Raw genomic sequence first — 16,786 nt, 5'->3', positions numbered from 1 at the left:
GTTAGGCAATCCACATGGAGCTCAGGGGACCGGAGGGTGGAGGTCAGGAGGGATTCCAGGCCACACCTGCTCTGCAACAGAGTGAAAAAGTCTAATGAGGGCAACCAGACAGGACCTTGCTAGGTTCTCTATTAAAAGCACAAAGCCCCGGGAGGACTCTGCAGGAGCAAGCTGAAGCCTGGGGTGCGGGCAGGATCCAGGCCTCGCCAGCCCCCTCCCTGCTTGTCCTACAAGACCCCAAGTGAGCGTCTTCACTGCGCCAGGCTGCTAGCTCCTCGAGCGTCCGCAGCGGCCTGCTCCCTCTCCTGGAACTGTCGCTCAGGCCGGCGTATGGCTGGAGTCGTAGTGCGTGCTCAGTAATCTAGTCCAGGGAAAGAGGAAGGGACGGAAGGGCCAGCAGCAACTCAGGCGACAGAGCCGCTCGGGGTGGCAGGGCTCGAGCTCAAGCCAGAGGGACAGTGGATCAGGTAACATTCTACCAGCGGTTGTTCTGTTTGATGAAGAAACAGACAAGATTGGGTGAGTCAGCCGTGAGACCCTACCCGGACCTGCACTGGATTTGCCGACTCAGCAAAGTGTCATGACCCCCTCCGACGACCCCGCACAGACCCCACCAAGGGCCTCGGCGCCCGTCGCCACACGCTGGCTCACTCCTCATATAAAATGCTAGAAAGAGGCCTAAAGGCCTGGAACAAGTAGCTGCAGGACTTTCCTATTAGCCTTCATGCCAGTGACTAGGCCATGGTGGTTCTAATTGACTGTAAAGAGCGGATGAGTAACATAAAACATGAGAGACGCGGGGGCGTCTTCCCCCACATGCACCGCAGGAAGAATCACTTTAGATCAGAGCGTCTGGGCTCCTGTCCGGACTCGCCAGAACATGGCCGCAGGACAGTGCAGGGGCAAGTAAGTAAAATCATCACATTAAAGACACGGCAAGTTCGAATCACCATGGTTTTCAATGGAAATTCGATTTTGGAAAAATACAGTGTTCATCTTCCTGCATTTTTTTCAAAGTTTTTTTTTTTTTTAAGATTTATTTATTTCTTTTATACAAGAACTGGGGTATAGGCCAGAGGCACCGGAGGGTCCGAGGATTCACCAGAGCAGACTGGCGACATACACTGCTGAGAAAAGCGCGGGCAGAGCCTGTGGTCTAGAGCAGCGGGGGGTGCTGTCAGCCAGCGCCACCTCCACTCTGTTTTTTTAGAAGTGGGGAAAAGCCAGCTCTTTAGTTTTGTTGCTTCTTTGATGCCGGTTCCTCCTCCGCGAGCTTCCACAAACCTTCACCATTCTTTTGAACTTTTCTCTCCTCATTTTTTACATTTCCTCATTATTCTTCCCCCCCAAATCAAGGAATCGGAAATCTTATGTGGCTCCAGCTAAAAGCAGCCGCAGCGAGTGTCTGCAGGCCGGCTGCTGCCAGCCCGGGTCGGCTGCAGGAGACCCCGCGGCCCCACCGCCGGCCGGTGACCCGGCAGGTCAGGCGAGGCTCCCCGCTCCTGCCTCTCCCGCTTTCTTTCCTAAAACCCCATTTCCTTCCTTCCTTCCTTCCTTTCAGTAATTCCTTTTCTGTTCTCTTCAAGTCGTCTCACCCTCTTCCCCTCCCCGCTTCCCTCCCTCAACCGCCCGCCTTCCCCTCCCACCCGAGGCGTGCAGACTCTAAACCCCTGCGAGTGCCCACCACGGTCTGTCTTGTCTGGCGAGGGGCATCAGCGGCGCATCTGCAGCGCGGGGCGATGGAGCAAGCCGGGCCGACGGAGCAAGCCGGGCCGACGGAGCAAGCCGGCCTCTCCACGGAGCGGGCGAGCCAGGTAAGTGGCGGCTGGGCTAAACACAGTCTGTGTCTGAGCCACCTGCAGGGAGGACTTTGCTGCCAAAGGCCGCGCTGCAGTGGCCATGAGGACAGCCATCTTTACACAATGCCAACATTCCTGGCAATTTGTTAGAGGCATTTTTAAGAAATGAGAGCGTAGGTGTGGTAACATCAGAAATAGTCGTATTTAAGGAAATGTCTTAATCAGTCTTTCTGTAAAGTAAAAATATTCTTAGGTGAAGCTGAAATCATCCGCTAACTGCAGCCACCTATTTTTTATCTTTATTTTTTTTCCTGCATTTTGAAATCTTTATTTCCAGTTTATACTCTTCCAGTTTTTCAAAAAATCTTTTTTTTAAAATAATAAATTTTATTTTTATATTCCCCCATACAATTGCAAATGCCCCATTCTGACCCCAATCCCTCCCCTCCCGGCCCCCACCCCCCATGATCCCTTCCAGCGCCATCCATGTTGCTGCAAATTGCATGTGTTTATCTTTTTTGAATGCTGAGTAATATTCCATGGTATATAGGTATTTTTTATCTTTAAATCGTAAGTATACATATATTTTGTTTTTAATATAATTTAAAAAACAGGCCATGTGTATGTATGACTTCCCAGCATCGCTGACCTGAGTAGGTCCACTCTGGTGAGCTGCTAACCATTTCAGGTGCTAGTGCAGGCAGAGGGAGAATAAAACGTGCTTTGGGGCGTGTAGCAGTAGTAGTGATCGACGGGGCTGGGGGGCAGTGTAGCAGGAACAACCCCGTATGTCATGTGCCAAGTTCCAGCTCTCCAGGCCAGAAACGCCCAGCCCAGCCACAGAGCCCCCCACTTGGCTGGCAACCGCAGGGGGTACATGGACTCCACACAGAGACGGGGCTAGGCCCAGAGGCAGGTGACGCATCCATCCAGCCCCCCAGGCCAGCCTGCCACCCAGTGGCAGCAGGTCAGGCTCCGCCACTCTGACAGACCCTCCTTGGGAGCGAGGCTGTCTGTGGCAGCCACCTAGTAATACAGGGGAAACACAGATAAATATTTAAGCTTGAGCTATGTAGAAACTTAGATATCAGAGTGCAACAGACAAGTGTGTCATTGGGAACTAAGTGCCAAGGTGAGAGAAAATGCTCCAGGAGGTATTTCGTAAGAATGAATTTGACCAAAGAAGCAAAATTAATATTGTTTCTTTTGTCCTATATCCAAAGGTAACACCCAAGTTTTCATATTATTTCCTTTGCATGATGAATTCAAATCTTCTCTATTTTAAATAAATGAGTGATATTAGAAGTTATAATGCAGAAATTTAGACTCTAGAAACGGAACTGAGCTTCACTTGGCCAAGGTTAAAATCTTGTGACACCTGGAATGTGGGAGAAAAAAACCCTAACAGGAAAGAGGCTCTATGAGATGCCTGGAGCAAAGCGAATTTTTTTTTTTTAAGATTTATTTATTTTTATACAAGAACTTGGGTACAGGTCAGAGGCACAGGAAGGTGAGAGGATTCACCAGAGACAGAGCGGGGAGCAGAACAGGCAGACGGACAGAAAGCACTGCTGAGGGGAGCAGCACCATGTGGGACTCTCCCTGGCTGGGCCGGGAATGGAACCAGCAGTGCAGAGGCTGTGGACAGTGCTGCGCTCAACCCGCTGCGCCGCTGGGGAAGCCCAGCAAAGTGAGTTTTTAAGCTAAGATGCAGGGGTGGGTGGACGTGAAGCTGCGGCGTCTGCGACCGCAAGTGGGTCTGTGTGCGAGAGCCGCTCCACTCCGGCGTCTGCTCCCCGTCACCCTCTGCACTCCACATCGCCCATTACCTTCTCCCCCCATTCCAGTTAATTAACTTACTAGTTTTTTTAACCAAAAGCACACATCCTATTTTCTTTGCATATAAAAATATTTCTCCTACTATTTCCAGTAGTTTTAGTTACATTTATTAGAATTATTAATGCTTATAACCCTTACTTTTTGGTGAAAACTAAGAAGCAAGCAGTTGGGAACTGAGGGGCCAGCATTTCTAGACAGGCACCGTGTGCACCCAACACCCCGCCCCTCTCGGCCTCACAGTGTGCCGAGCTCGCCAGCCAGGACACTTTCTCAGGACACACTCTGTTGTTAGCTAGGCAGACTGCACACTTGATGATTTCTGGAAACATATACCTCCTTCCAGGACAAGTGTTCGATGTGGCACAGACTAAGACCCAAATTTAGCTTTAGTGCGTGTGCCGTAAGAAGACAAAAGACAAATCTTTGTTTAGTAATTAGTGCTTTGGTAGTTGATCTTACCTGAATGAACTAGATAGCAATGGATTCTCCAACTTTTATGCTAAGGGTATGAGTTACAAAAGAGGCTTGGGGAACCATATAAGCAGACATGTAAAAAATAACTGCAGAAATGTCCGCCTAAAAATCCGTGCCCCACTTACATCTATTTAAGCCAGTTGCGCCCAATAACTGTTTACTTGGGGGACCAGAGAGGCTTATCAGAGGGATGAGCTGGGGGCAAACTGCAGGCTGCTTGCTTAAGATCACACTCCCGGGAGGGGCTGATATTGCAATTCAGAGAATATTGATACTGGCTTAACATAACCAGCTCTAGTTTGGGGCCTGTTGTTTCTCAATCCTACCTGCAAAAACTTGATAAGATATTAGGTAAAATCAGCCATCATCCCAAACTACTTTGTTCTGGGGGCCAACAAGTTTTGTAACAGTGGTAACACGAGCTTACTGGCTAACAGCCCGCAGACAGCAGTGCTGGCTCACTGCGCCTGAGCTGGAAATGCTGCAGCCGTGCCTGGTTTTATGAAGCCAAGAAACATAAGCTAGCCTTTATTTACCAAAGATTGTTCCAGATCATGTGAACTTAAAAAGCATTGGGCTAGTTTCTAGATTTATATCAGGGATTATTTTATGCCAATTAGATGGAGCTCTTTCACAAAAAATTTGGCAAATTTGGACATAAAAAATATCTTACATCTTGGGCCTCTGGATGATGCAGGGGGTTAAACGCAGTGCTGTGAAGCTGTCCGGCAGCCTCTGTAGCACGAATCGATCCCAGGCTGGCCAGGGAGCTACCCCCATGGAGCAGCAGACCTCTCCTGGCTCACCCGCTGCTCCCGTCAGCAGTGTACTTCTGTCTATCTGCCTATTCTGTTCCCCACTCTGTCTTCGGTGAATCCTCTCAGCTCCCATGCGTCTAGCCTGTACCCCATTTCTTGTATGCATAAATAAATAGATCTTTAGAAAAATAATAACTTACATCTCTAATTGCAGGGTGTGTGGGGTGTGGGGGGGGGCTGTGGAGTGTGTGTGTGTGGTGTGGGGGGGTGTGGGGTGTGTGGGATGTGTGTGGGGGGAGTGGGGGGCTATAGAGTGTGTGTGTGGTGTGTGTGGGGGGAGTGGGGTGTGGGTTATGTGTGGGGTGTGGGTGTATGGGGGTGTGTGTGTGGGATGGGTGTGGTATGTGTAGTTGCTCTCAGTGCCGTCAGTGCCCTCAGTGTGTAGCTGTTCTAAGTGTCCTCAGCGGGGTGGTCAGCAGTGCCCTCAGTGGCTATGGGGCCATATGTCTCACTGTGGGATGCGCCTGTCGTGCTGTCTCCGGCAGGTCATCCGGTGCAGGGCCGCGGTGGCCTGGACAGCAGGTGTACCCTTGTCCATCGAGGAAGTTGACGTGGATCCACCAAAGGCTGGCGAAGTCCGCATCAAGGCAAGTGCGGCGTGCCTGCAGCGGGCCGGGTGTGGGGACACGGGTTTCCCATCTTGTTTGCAGTTTTCCTCATCCGTGGGTGTTAAGTGTTATCCAACGCGCTCTCTGCATCTACTGGTACTAAGACTTTTATCATTTTGTAGAAAGGCAATATATTGATTTGCGTATATTATAAAAATCCTGGGCCTCCCCGGTGGCGCAGCAGTTGAGTGCTGGGTTGCGAAACTGCCAGCAGCCTCTGCTGCACAGGTTCAATCTCCGGCCACCAGAGGAGGGTCCCACATGGCGCGCAGACCTCTCCTGCCGCCCGCTGCTCCCCTCAGCAGGGTCCTTCGGTCCTTCTGCCTGCTCTGCTCCCCACTCTGGCTCTGGTGGAGCCATGACTTTCCATTAAACAAAATTTGAAATAACTGATAAAACCTTCCTGTGATCAGTTCATTGCCTTTGCAAAAAGAAGTAGAGAACACAATAGAATGAAAATCCTGTATTCCAAGTCAGCTGTCACAGATGGATATAAATCTAGTGTCCTGCCAAACAGAACACGTTCATTTTCTGTCTCATCCTAGAAATGAAAACCTGATTATTTCAGCAGAGGTTCCATCACTGACAGGAAAGATGGTGGTGTCAAAATTTATATAGATTCTTTTGTGGTAGTTCAACCGTGGTTTTATTTCTGCGTAAACTTGTAAACCGTACAAGGTCAGAAGTTTATTTTTAAGATTCATGTGTTTATGCAGCAGCCGGGCAGGCCGGATGCGCGGGCAAGAGGCTCCCCGAGCCAGGGCGGGAGCGGGACAGGAGACAACGCAGCCGCCAAGGCGCGGGGACAGGAGGGGCTGCGCCCTGGGGCTGCCCGGACGCCACGGGGTGGATGCTCCACAGGCGGTGCTCACCCCGCTGCGCCCCGGAGGCCCCAAATACTTACATTTTCAGACGAAATAGTAATTTTATTTTTGGACATGACCTGAGGAAATGATTTCAAATTCGGATAAAAAAATCTTTATGTGTGAAAATGCTCACGAGCACTTTATTTACAGCACAAGGATTTGAAACAGCAGACACGGCAGCGACTGTGACTCTGGACGTGGCACCACCGGGCGGTGCTGACGGCTGGGGTATGGCCGTGGGGAGCAGCGCCTCCCGGCAGCGCCGTCGCCCAGGGAGGCTCGTGTTGGGGACCCGGCCGCCCGCCCTGCACGGAGGGACAGGGGCTCCTGCGTGGGCGCCGCAGCAGAGAGGGAGCAGCCCCGCCTATTGGGAGCCGCGCTACTCATGTTGTCTGACAAAAGTCCGGGCATGGGGCAGATTTCTGAAAAATCAGGAATCTCTTCAGCTGAGGCCAAGATTCTCCTCATTTGTTTATGGCTAGTTTCTACCATTGCTAAAATACGCATTTAAAAGTAAAACTGCAAATACTGATCAATCACTGAATAACCAATTTGATGACAAATGGCACTGCATGATACAAATGTTACGTTTTTTAATAAAATTCGTAGTCCTCTGCCAAAAAGGCAGCAATTCAGCATTTGGCTTTACATTAACAAAGTGAAAAAACTTCTAGGAACAAAAGGCTGTAAACATCTGTCCGCCAAGTCTTTGATACAGAGATGTGGTCTCTTGAGGCAAGAGCTAATTGAAGAAGGAAATTCCTTTACTTTAAAGTTAAAGATAACAGTTGGGTGGCAGAGGCGAGCCATGCTCCAAGTGTAAGAAGATTCCTGATAAACCAGGAGACGCCATAGTGACTCCTGCTAAATCCTTCCTGTTTGTTCAGGGCTGATTCCCCTGGATGTGAGAATTGGCATGACAGCTGTTAGAGTGTGCGTTCAGGAACAAGTCAACAGCAATGTTGTGAGTGGTTGAGCTAGTAACCACGGCAGCACAAATAACGCACTCGGAAATGGTCAATGTTACAACTACTGATATGTCACAGATGGACCATTTTTGAGAATCAAAGGCTATAACCATGTCCGCCCCTGCCCCTGATGAAATATTTGTGGTTCTTTAGAACAACAACCAGCAGCCTTATGGAAGAGGAAATTGCCCCTGATCTTAAAGTTAAATACGGAAACTAGGCTGACTAGATACGTAGAGGAGTGATGGGTAGAAAACTCTTCTGTTAGATTAGGAAACCTCCTCCCTTGATTGAGAGCTGGGGGCGAGGGAAGAGCCAGTGCGACTCAGCTGGCATGAACGCCCTCCGGGCCCTTGGTTCCTTAATATCAAATCAATATTAAAACAATATACTATAAATGCTGATTTCTATATAAAAGCCTTCTGTTTCTTGCATTAATCAATTAGTTATACATTAGTCTAAACTTTATAGGTTATTTAAAAAAATCTCTGTCTCCCTTCCCCCAGGTAACTTCCTGCCCTTTGCTTCCTCTGGCCCATAGTTAGGCGTCCAGTGGCAAACTCAGAAATAGCTGCAGACACGGGCTTTCTGCTAGTGACACAGTGACTGTTGGGTTGTTTAACGTAAATAGCCTGAAAATGTTACAAGCGCTGCAGGAGGCCACAGGCCCGGGCTGCTCCTGAAAAGGCGTGACTGTTACCGGCCTGCCCTGAAGCCCAGCTCGCGCCTCCGGGTGCGCGTGTCCTGCACCGCCACGGGCTGCGGGACCCTCCGCAGGACGATGTCCGCCCTGGTCAGGCGTCCGCGGCTCCTCGCTTCCCCAGCCCCCTCCTGGCGATTTCGCCGACGCGACGCCGTCCCACCCTTGGGGAACCCCTGACCCCAGACTGCGGGGCGGGCTCGCAGCACCCGCCGTCCACACTGCGCCCCGCCTCGCCTCACGCTGCTGAGCGACCCCGAGACGGAAACAACGGGTTCATTCAAGTATCAAAATCACACAGAATTAAAATCACACTTTAGTGACGCGCGCAGTGACCCCCCAGCGGCCACGCCCGGAAGGAGACACGCGCGCCCCGCACCACCCTCCCCTGCGGGGCTGGAACAGCCGCGGGCAGAGGGGGGCCCGCCCGGGGGCGCCCTCCGGGCCCCAAGGCGCGGGAGCAGCCCGCGGCCGCGGGGGTCACGCTCAGGGCCGGGTCTGCCGGTGTGTCCTCCGGCCCCGCGCGAGCCCCGGAGCCCGCCCCGCCGGCCCCGCAGGCCCGGGCCCTGCGCGCGGCCCCGAACGGTTCCCCGCGGCCGCTCGTCCCTGAAAACGCCGCCGGCGCCGCGCCGGACCCGGCCTCGGGCTCCCGACCCCGCGGCGCCCCGGCCTCCTGCGCGCCCCGCCCGGCGTCTGTCTCGGGGCCCTCGGACACCCCGTTCCCTTCCCGCGAGCTCGCGCCCCGACGCCCCATTTCCCGACGGCCGCGGGCCTGGCCCTGGGGAGGCCTCCGGGGGCGCCGGTCTCGGGGTCGCGGCCCTTTCGCGCACCCGAGCCGCGTGCGGGGAGCGCGTCCTGCCCGGCGCGGCCCTCGGCGTCCAGGACCCCGCGCCAGGCCGGGGCTCCGGGGAGGGGCTCCCCTGCCTTCCGGGCTCGGGGGCCACGAGCCTCCCAGCACCCCGCTTTTGGCCCCGGAAAGCCCAGCCAAGGGCGCGGCTGCTCCTTCGTCCCCGACGCAGCGCCCGCCCGGCCCGGGAGCCCGACCCGCCCGCCCCTGGCGCGTCTGGGCGCGAGCTGCGCAGTTTATCAGGCCCCTGCGCCCCCCGCACCCCAACATGACCTGGTGACTGTGCCGAGAGCCCGCGCGCGCCCGCGGCCCTTCCCGGCCCCCCTCGCCCCTCCTGCCGCCCTCCGGAGCCCGGGGTCCCGCCCGCGGCCCTTCCCCGCCCTCCGAGGTGCCCGCAGTCTGGGCACAGCGTCGACTGACGAGCTGCCCTGTGTGGGGGACAACAGGCCCACACAGCAACCCCACATTTTAAAAACGCAGACGAGATTTTCCAATTATACCAAGAAGTATAAAGCGTGGCGCGTTGTCTAGTCCAACACCTTTGAAATTCTGAACACCACCAAGAAAAACCGGAGTTCACTGGGCTTTATAACAGACAACTGCTGCTAACACGGCCGTGGAGACGTCTGTTTCCAACCTGCTCTGAAGTGAGTGAGATCCGACCTCGCCTCACTGGCAAACACCTTCGCCTGCGCGTCGAAGCAAAACCATCGCCCGAACAGCCGCAGCGTCTCCCCGCAGGGTGAATCTCTTCTTACCCTTGTCCAAGCCGTGCGCGGGTTTCCTCGCTCCACCCCCAAAAGTGTGAAAAACAGGAGTTATTTGAAGATAAGTTAAGCCAAGGGGTCTGCGGTGTCCGGCTGGAGGAGGAGCCCGGACCCGCGAGGCCGCTCGGCTCCGCCCGCTCAGCCCCGCCCTGCGAAGGACCCGGGGCCTGCAGGACTTTCGGCTTCTGGTCTGGCGTCCCCCGCACCCGCCCTGGCGCCCAGTGGGGCCTCGGAAAACATCCTGGAAATGAGGAAGTGGGGGAAGCCCTGGCCTGGCCCCCAGCAGGTCGGGAGTTGTGGGGCCTGAATCTCCCCTGCGCTCTGGACGTCCCCGGGCTGCAGCACACGGGGGTCCTCAGGAAGAACGAGCCCTGGGGTGGCCGGCGCGGAGCATCCACACACCCGCCCTGGGGGCCTCCAAGTCCGAAGGCCACGGCCGGGCCACGGGCGCACAGTAGGGCCTCCTGAGCCCGTCCCAGGACCGTGCGCAGCGCGAGGCTCGCGTCCCAGGGGGGTCCCGGCACCCCCAGCCGAGCGAGCGGGCGCCGGCGGGCGCGGGGGGCGGCCCTGTCCCCAGAGGCGCGCTACGTTGGCCGCGCAGGCGGGGCGACCCCAGGGCAGGGCCCGAGCCGGCGGCCGCCTGCGGGAGGCCTGACCTCGGGGCCACCCCTGCGCCCCCAGGCGGGCGCCGCACACCCGCTCCCCAGTTCCCGCCGACGGGAAGGGACTCCCCGCCGCCCCCGCTTCCCAGGCCCGGCCCACTGGGTCGTGTCCCGCGTCCTTGCGGGGCTCGTGCTGGCGCGCGCCGACCCCCCTCGCCTCGGCCGCGGGTCTCAGCGTCTCCCGGGAGCGGCCGTCGGACCCGCCAGAGCCGCGCGGGGGGGGGAGGCGGAGCCGGGCGGGGGGCGCCCCCTGGCGGCCGCGTAGACGTCGCCTCGGCCCCGACGGCCACCGCGAAGGGGCGGGTTGGGCGGCGGCGCCCCGCGCGGTTCCGGGAGGCGGGCGCGGCGGGCCAGGCGGGCCGGGCCGGGCGGGCGGGCTGTGCGCGGGGCGCGCGTCGCCGGGGGGTTGTGGGGCAGGTCTGCGGGGGCGCCGGCATAGCACTCGCCTGGGGGGCTGGCGCTGTGCGAACGACCAGCTCCCCGCGGGGCCGCGCCTCCTCCCGCAGCCGCCGGGACCCCACGCCCGGGACCCCACCCGCCCGGCAGGCCCAGCCCGCCCGGGATCCCCAGAGCCTGGGCCGCCCGGGGCGCCCGGTACACGCGCAGCCCGCCCGGAGCCCCTCGCTGCCCCCCCCACCCCGAGCCTGGGGCGCCCGGGACGCCCGGAGCCCCCCGCTGCCCAGCGCGGGGCGCGCATCTGCCGGGCGGTCCCCGGGCCGCATCTCCGCTGGCCCGACCGCCGCAGGCCGCCCCGGGGAGGGCGCCCCGGGGGTGCCCGGGGTGTGAGGGCCACCGGGGCCCAGCCCCGCTCCTCGCTGCCGCGCCCGGAGGTCGGAGGTGCCGACGCTGTTCGCCCCAAGTCTCCGGCAGGAGCCGCGGGTCGGGAGCGGCGAATCAAGCGGGGTCCGTGAACGCGGGTCGGGCGGGGGCCGGGCCGGGCGCTGCGGGTGGGGGCGGCGCCGGAGCCGGGGCCGGAGCCGGCACAGCAGCCGCGAACCGGGCCGCGCCGTGGGCTGAAGCCGGGGCCCGGGGTCGGATCCCGGGGTCCCGCAGCCGCAGGACGCGGGTCTCCGGCGGGGTCGGGCCGGAGCCGCCCTCGGGAGGGCCGCGGGGGAGCCGGGCCGCGGGGGAGCCGGGCCGCGGGGGAGCCGGGCCGGCAGCGCCCCAGCGCGGAGAGGCCCCGCCCGGGCGGCCGAGGCTGGACGGCCCCGCCGGTGTCCCGGCCCCGCCCCGCGCCCGAGGTCGACCAGAGGCCCCGGCGGCCGGGCGGCGGGAAAGGGGTCGCGCGGGGGGGCGGGGTTCGGGTTCGGGTTCGGGCCGCCGCTCCAGGGGCCCGCGGGGACCTGCGGCTCGGCCCCGCCCCCGGCCCCGAGGTTTTCCTGGCCCCAAATCGGGGCATTTTGCCGCCAGCGTCTCGGTGGCTCCCCTCCCCGGCGGAGCCCCGCGCGCCCTCCTCGCGTCCGCGTGTTGGGGCGTCTCCGCGAGCCCCGCGCCTGCCTCCAGGGCGCCTCGACGCGCCGCGCCACGCGCCGCAGCAGCGCAGCCCACGGCGCGAGCAAAGCCGCGGCCACCGGGGCTCCCGCAGGCACCGCCGCGGCCCAGCAGCGGGTGAGTGGCCCAAGGAGAAAAGGTGCTCCGGCAAAAGCGGGGCTCACGCTGCGAGGCCGCGGGACCTGCCGTCAGCGTCTCTGTCCTGGAGCAGTTGGGGGTGTCGCCCGGCAGGGCTGTGAGTTTCCCGCAGGCGCCCCAGAACCTCATAAGGGCACTTGTGCCTCATGCAAGATGCAGACTCTCGGCCCGCAATGCACCCCACCCCTGGACCTGGCGAGGGGGGCGCTCTGAAGGGGACTGGAAGCCTCCTGTCGAGGCTGGGGTAACACTTGCCAGTCCCCCACCGGGTATGGCGAGCGCTGTGGCCCGCACCAGCCCTTCCTGTGAGAGGACGTGGAACCCTGTGCCCCAAAGTGGGCTCCAGCACAGGTGGATGAGGAGAGAAAATCCCCCCTCCTGAGGCTGCTACTGGGTCAGACCTTGTGCCAACACCAGCGCAGGTGGCTGCTCCCCATGTAGTGAGTGGGGAATACTGGGGCTGGGAGGACGCGGGTGTCCTGGGGGGTGCATGTTTTCTGCGGAGGTGCCTCCGTGTGCTCCAGGAACCTTAGTCCCTGCCTGGGGCCTCTGCTGTGTGCCCCAATGGGCCAGGACTTGCTCCTCTTCTGTGTTCCTGCTTCTCTACTGGGCCTGACCCCCGTGTGCCTCACTGTCCTGATGCCCTGAAAGCAGCGCCACAGCAGTGGGTGCTGCCCTTGCCTTGGGTCCCCGTGGCCCCCCTGCTGTGGTGCTGGCCTCAGACCAAACTGGGGCTTGACTGAGTGTCCACAACTACCCACCTCAGTGGTGTGGCTCCTTTGGGAGCTGGTCCTCGCCTTCTGGTGGTCAGTCATGCAGCTGCCAATGTCATGAGCTGGCCCTGCTGTGCGTCTACAGCCTCAGAGTTGGCTCCTCAGGGCCTGCGGCCTTTCTTGTCTTGGTCTTCTTGAGCCATGCTCTGGACTGCTCTGGCCACCACCGGGCACCTGCCCTTTGGCTTACACGGTGCCAGGGTCTCTGGGCTCCCTTTCCCAAGGCCACTACCCACCTGGGATGCAGTGAAAGGGGCCTTGTGTTCTACAGCCGATGCTCGTCAAGTTGTAGGGGGGGCCCAGATGAGTCTCATGCTTGGGGGGTCAGTCTTCTTGGCCTCAGAGCTGTGGGCACCTGTGGCTACTAACTGGGCAGCTCATGGTTGGTGTGGTGGGTGGATACTGCCTGGTCCCCTCAGCGGGGTGTCCTGCTACTTGGAGCCTTGACTTTGGAACGAGCCAGTGCCTTGAGCCATCTGGGCCCATGGGGCTGTTTGGGGGCTGGAGAGCAGCCTTTGTGTGGTGCTGCTGGAGATGCCAGGGAAAGGAGGAGCCCCACGTTGCCAGCACCAGTGTGCAAGAGAGACCGGATGGGCCTGCAGGGGGAGCTGGTGCTGGTGGGGCTCTAGGAGTGCCTGCCCCTGGGCAGTGCCCAGGCCACTGCAGCCCCATGGGGCCTATAATGTCACAGTAGATCCAGCAAAGGTGGTAACTGGAGGCCCATGGGGGCCTGGGGTGGGCTGTCCCTGTGTTGCCTGAAGTGTCAGAGGCCTGGAGTTGTGGGTGGTGGAGCAGCACCCATCTCCCACAGGGTGCTACTTGCCCCGCGAGCTGGTGTCCTTTGGGTCCTGTGTGGCTGGTTGTGCAGTGGAGCCCTCCAGCTGGGCCCTAGAGTGGTGGTGCCCCTGGTGGGCAGGGGGAGACCAGCTCCCGGTGACTGCGCTGCCTGATGGGTCAGTGTCCCCATCACGGAGGTTTGCAGCCTTCCTGAGTTTGGGTGGGCAGTGGGGCGCCTGAACTGCCAAAGGCTGTTGCCCAAGCTGTTGGCTGAGCCCTGCATGTTTGCGGGGGTCAATACTGCTGTCACATGGCGGGAGGCTGTTTGGCAAATAGGAAGAGAATGCTCTGAGCCCCCCAGATGGCTGTTCCTCCTCCCTGATTCAGTGCCAAGTGCTGGCTGAGTCCTGTGTACAAGGGCCCCTGGGGTGGCATCTTCCCCACTGTGAGTGCTGCAGCTTGGACATGGGATTCCAGCGCTCAAGATGGGGGGGCCATGACAGGCAATGCCCCAGAGGTGCTGGGGCCAGCTTCAGGCTCCAACTGCCTTTAGAGTCTGGCCATCCAGGGGGATGGCAGTGGGAGCCTTGCTGTGCCTGTGGGGCTGGTGCTGCTGCAGCCTCCAGGAAAGGGCACCTGGGTGCATGGAGGGCTGATGCTGGCTGGGGTTTGCCCCTATCCGGTTCAGTGGTTCTGCCCCCTGGTGCCGTGGGACTGTCCCCAGAAGAGTGCTTTGCTTCAGCCCCATTGTAGTGGTGGTTAGGGGTGCCCTGCCCATGTTGAGAGGGATCCTGGGCTGTCAGTGCTGGGCTCTGAGGGGTGGTGGCTCCTCTCTGCAGGCCCGTGCATCTCCTATGGCACCGTGCAAGGTGCCATTTTTATTCCCTGTGATCACCTCGCCCAGCGGTGTGGGCTGGGCTGATTGTGCTATGCCTATGTGCTTCCTGTGGGGGTTGCCTCTGCTCATCAATGGGGTGAGGTTGTGCCGGTGCAGATGGGCTCAAGGAAAGTGGGGAGCAAGCACCACGGCGAGTGTGGTGGTGGCTCTGAGAGGCCACGGGGGCTATGGGGGCTATGGGTGAGCACTGGGGGGCAGGTGCTTATGGGGTGGGGCTCTGAGTTGCCTGCAGGCTCCCCAAGACGGTGCAGGTGCAGTGGGTTGTGCCTACAATGTGCCCCACACATGGGTGCCTGGTCAAGATTTCAGTGGAGCCATGGGCTCTTGCCGGGAATGGGGCAAGGGGTGTCCCGTAGTCTCAACCTGCTGGGACCTGAGCTGCAGCCTCTACCCACCTCTTAAGAGGCTGTGCTGTCTGGGGTGGGCTCTGTGGCCACATGGTGTCCTCAGGCACAAAGGCAGGTGCAGAACTGGTGCCCCTGAGCCCCGAGCTGTGGTGGGGCCAGGCCTTGCACCCAAGCCCATGGCGTGTGGGGGCTGTGCCCCTGGCCTGTGACTGTGGTGTTAGCAGGGCTGAGAAGAGGGGGAGCTCCAGATGTCTGGGGTGCAGGTGTTCTGTGGAGGAGGCCCTCTGAGCTCCTGCCTGTGGCCTCTGTGGGGTTGCCCCCACCGGCTTGGGGCCTGTTCCCCTCATGGGCTCCTGTGGATGGGGCCTTAACCCCCTAGTCTTCTCCCTGTCCTGATACCTCACTGCAAATGGCAACATGGGGTTGGGGGTTGCTGCCTGTGCCTATGTCCCGCAGGGGTCTGTGGCTGCATCCCCTGTTGGTGGGGTGCCCCGCCACACTTTGTAGGAGGTGGGCCCCGGCCTTGTCTTCGTGTGGTGGCCAGGCTGTATATTACCTCGGTGCCGTGGACACACTCACGCCGCTCTTGGGAGTTGTTGTCCCCCCCCCCCGGAGCCCTTCAAGCCAGGGGGATGGCCCTGCTCAGGGTGAGGGCTGCCCAGGAGGCCAAGGCTCCACGCCGGTGTGGCGACTGCTTGCCCTCAGTGCCGCACCCCACTCGCCCCCTGGCAGGGGCTGCTCGCTAGGAATGCCCCATCCCCCACTGCCACTCGGGGGTGTCGTGTCCCTTCCTGGATGGCAGATGACGCCCTCAGGGGTGGGGTGTGCATGGCCCAAGTCCGGGGCGCAGTTGGCCCGGTTCCACCAGGAACCGACACCGGGCGGCCTGGGTCCTGGGGCCCCTCCTCCTCACTGGGTTGCCGGTGGGGAGGGGGCTGCGGCCGCTGCTGCGCCCTGCTGAGGTCGACCCCTTAGCTGAGACGGGACAGAGCGCAGCGGGACTCGACGGGACGCGACGGGGCAGGACGGGACGTCGCGGGACACAGCGGGACGGGACGGGACGGGGCGGGACGGGGCGGGACGGGGCAGGACGGGACGGGGCATGGTGGGACTCGATGGGACACGACACAATGAGACAGGGCGGGACAGGCAGGGAGCAGCAGGATGCGACGGGGCTGGACGCGAGGACAGGACGGGACGCCACGTGGATACAGTGACCCTATTCAGATTTGTGTCCTTTCCCTTTAGATGCCCCTTCTTGTTGGGGTGACTGCACCCCAGGAGCAGGATGGGGAGAGAACCCCCATTTCAAACCCGCATGTCCTCCTTTTTCTAGCATATCAGGGAAAGGCCTCGGAATCCCAGTCAAGTGACACGAAGGGGCTCCCTTTCACCATGTCCTTGGGGGTTCTGGCGTGAATACCTTATTCTCGGTAGAACGACGTTCTATTTCCATGTCCAGTCGCAGCCGCTGCGCTCAGACAGCACAAATGAGAAAAAAATTCTCATCCTCACAGGGTTTCCCGTAACCTTCATGGGCTTGGGACGGGGCGGGCCAGAACACAGCGCGCGCAGGGTCATAAGCAGAGTTTCGGATTGTACACGTGGAAAATCAGCCTCAAATGTCCACGACACACACACACACACGTCGTGATCCAGGCAGGCCGCAGCCAAGGCTTCCAGAAAGCTTGGGAAAGCAACGGAGAAGCCACATTCCCACAGAGCCAGAAATCAAGAAAATAACTTTTTGAGTCAGTCCAGCCATTGCGAGTTAGAAACAGGACGGTGGGACATAAAAAACACGGGGCAGCCAACTTCAGGATGCTGCCGAGGCTGGTTCTACCACGGGATCATTTGTAGTCGGAGAACACAAAGGATTCACCCTCCACATTGACACGAGGAGTAGAAGCACATTTTTTCAAACCCAAGACCCAACGAAGGGAAGCACATCCCAAAGCTGGAGGGAAACGGGTATAACCCATCCTGATGCTGTTTCTTTGGAGAAGTGAGAGGA

This window comes from Talpa europaea (genome assembly GCF_964194135.1).
Source record: "Talpa europaea genome assembly, chromosome: 3".
Taxonomy (NCBI): Eukaryota; Metazoa; Chordata; class Mammalia; order Eulipotyphla; family Talpidae; genus Talpa; species Talpa europaea.
This window is presented reverse-complemented; position numbering follows the sequence as displayed.